Source organism: Delphinapterus leucas, chromosome X (assembly GCF_059928025.1).
Source record: "Delphinapterus leucas isolate spDelLeu-1000000601 "Yukka" chromosome X, BTC_Dleu_Yukka2, whole genome shotgun sequence".
NCBI lineage: Eukaryota > Metazoa > Chordata > Mammalia > Artiodactyla > Monodontidae > Delphinapterus > Delphinapterus leucas.
In genome coordinates, this window is record NC_143150.1 from 48,843,434 (window position 1) to 48,847,152 (window position 3,719).

A 3,719-nucleotide genomic window follows, 5' to 3' on the forward strand; every position below is an offset into this window, starting at 1 on the left:
TATATAATTAGTGAAATATTAATCCTTAGAAGGTTGTGACAACTTCAGAATGTATATTGTAATTTCTAGAGCAACCACTAAAAAATTTTAAAAGACATAGTTAAAATGTTAAGAGAGTGGCTTCCCTGGTGGTGCAGTGGTTGAGAGTCCACCTGCCAATGCAGGGGACACAGGTTCGTGCCCCAGTCCGGGAAGATCCCACATGCCATGGAGTGGCTAGGCCCGTGAGCCATGACCGCTGAGCCTGCGTGTCTGGAGCCTGTACTCCACAACGGGAGAGGCCACAACAGTGAGAGGCCCGTGTACCGCAAAAAAAAAAAAAGTTAAGAGATAAATTCAAATAAAATTCTAAAATATATTCAAATAATCTAAAAGAGAGCAGGGTAGAAAAAAATTAAGCGGTATCTAACAAAACCCAAATAGTAAAATAGAAGATCTAAAGACAACCATATCTATAATTACATTAAATGATAATAAAAGGTAGAGATTATCAGAAATGCTAAAAATCCACGTCCCTGTCTTGAATACACATACTTTTAATGTCTATAACATACATACTTTAAATATGACACAGAAGTTTGGAAAGAATAGATTGAAAAGCTATATCATGCAAACAGTAAGCGTAAGAAGGCCACAATAGCTATATTGATACCAGTTAAAGAAATTTTAAGAGAAAGAGTATTGTTAAAGGTAAAGAGGCACGTTTTACAATGATAATATAATCTGTTTGTCAGAAAAATATTGTAAATATACATGTGCTTAATAACAGAATTTCAAATCCATGAAGTAAGAATCAACAGAACTGAAGAGAGAAAAAGACAATTCCAGTAGGAGGTTTTAACACTGTTCCTTCAGTAATAGACTATCTAGACGAAACTCATTTTAAACATAGAGGATGTAAAGAATGATATCAACCACATAGACCTAATTGATACTTACAGATTACAACATCCAGTAACTACAGAATATACATTCCTTTCATATGGACATGGAACATTAACCATACATACATATATTTATGTATGACCATAAAACATATCTCAATATATCTAAAAAGAATTGAAATTATAGTCTCTGGGCACAGCAGAATTATATTAGAAACCAATAACAATAAGAATCTAGGAAATTCTCAAATATTTGAACTCAACCAAGATACTTCTAAGCAATCCATGAGCTAAAGAAGAAATCATAAAGAAAATGAGAAAAGTAAAAATTATTTCTAACTGAATGATAATAAAAATAAAACATGTCAAGATACAGTGCTTAAAAGGAAATTTATCATTTTGAATGCTTACATTAGAAAATAAGAGAAAACTTATATACATGACTTAAATTCCCACCTCAAGAAGTTAAAAAAAAAGAAGAAGAAAATAAACCAAAAGTAAATAGAAGAAAGGAAATAAAGATAACAGCAGAAATAAACACAACAGAGAATACAGAAAATTCACAAAGCCAAAATCTGGTTCCATGCAAAGATCAACAAAATTATTAAAACACTAGCTAGGCTGATTAAAAATAAAGAAAGAGAATGCAAGTCATTATCAAGAATGAAAAAGAGGCTAGCAAAGCATCTTCTAGAGACATTTAGAACATAATTTAAAATTTTGAGAATGGTTTTTAGAACTTTAATAATTTCAATATCTTACTTTAAATGGACAAATTGAGATATACAAATTACCAAATTTGACAGGATAAAACATATTTTTCAGAGCATAAAGGAGGAGAGAGCTTCTGCTAAATGGTTTCTTGAAGCCAGCATAACGTTGCTATCAAAAACCTAACAAAGATATTACAAAAAAAAAAGAAAAGAATATTAAAGACCAGTACCTCTCATAAATGTATATGCAAAAACCCTTAAAAATATTAGCAAACAAATCCAGTGATATATGGAAAAGGTAACTCAATGACTAAGCTTGTTTTATCCCAGGCTGCAAGGTTACTTTAACACTCAATAATAAATCAATATAATTCACCACATTAACAGAATAAAGTAGAAAAAACATATGATCATTCAATAGATGTAGAAAAAGGATCTGAGAACCTTCAATAACCATTCATGATTAAAAACAGAAAGAAACAAACTCACAGGAAACTAGGAATAGAAAAAAAAAAAACTCCTCAATGTGATTAATCCCATCTATTAAAAAAAGAACTAAACTAACAACATTCTTAATGGTGAAACATTAAATACTTTCCCCTAAGTGTTATACTGATAGTCTTATCTACTGAAATAAGAAAAGGAAAAGAAATAGAAGACATAAAGATTGGAAAGAAAGAAATAAAACTGTCTCTATTTCCAGATGACATGATTGTTTATATAGAAAATACTACAGAATATACAAAACAATTAATAGGATTCACAAATGAATCTAGCAAGGTCACAGTATACAAAGGAAATATCCAGAAATCTATTCCATTTTTGTATACCAGTAAATGAGAGGGAAATAAAATTTAAGAAAATCATTTGCCAATAGCCCCTCTCCCCAAATATAAAAAATTGGGGGATAAATCTAACAAGACATGTGAAAGATCTCCTCACTGAAAACTACAGAACATTGCTGAGAGAAATTAAAGACATATAAATGCAGAGAATCATTGTCATGGACTGGAAAATTCAAAAATTCAATGTTCTTATTATGTTAATTCTCCCCCAAATTAATCTGTAGATTCAACACAATCCAAATTCAAATTCCAGCAGGGATATTTTGTAGAAATTGCCAAGATGATTCTAAATGTATATGGAAATGCACTTAACCTAGAATTGCCAAAACAATTTTTAAAAGGGTGAACAAAATTACAGGACTTATACTACCTGATTTCAAGACTTACTATAAAGCAATACTAATTGAGTGTGATATGGAGGAAAGGATAAACAAACTGATCAAAGGACAAAAAGTAGTCCATAAATAAGCCCATATATATGGTCAAAATATTTTTCAACAAAAGTATCAAGGCAATTCAATACAGAAAGAAAAGTCTTTAAAACAAATAGTGCTGAAACGGAATATCTATATGGGAAAAAAAATTAATGTTGACCCTTACTTCAACCCATATTCAAAAATTCACTCAAAATGCATTGTAGACCTCAATATAAAACACTAAAAGCATAAAATTTTAGAAGGAAGCATAAGAGAAAATCTTTGTGATTTTGGGGTAGGCAAATTTTTTTCCAAGTCACAGAAATCAATAACCATAAAAGAAAAAAGTATTAAATTAGACTTCATCAAACTTAAAACCTTTGCTCATCAAAAGAAGCAATACTTAACATCTGAAAAAGAACTTCTATCCAGGTTATATAAGGAGCTCTTACAACTCAATAATAAAAAGAACCTTCTCAAAAAAGTTAAAAATGGACAAAATATTTGAACAGATACTTCACAAAAGGATATACAAAGATGACCAATAAACATGTGAAGAGATGCCCATCATATCAGTCGTCAGGGAAATGCAAATTAAAACCATAATGGTATACCACTAGAAACATATTAAAATGATTAAAACTTGAAGAAAAAGATCTCCAAGTTTTTGTGGGAATATGGAGCAACTGATATTTTAATACACTGTTGGTGAGAATGAAAAATAGTACAATATTTTGGAAGACAGTGTGATAGTTTCTTAAAAATATATACATATACCTATTATAAAACTCAACCATTTCATTCCTAAGTATTTACCCAAGTGAGATGAAAGCATATACATACAAAAACCTGTATATAAAT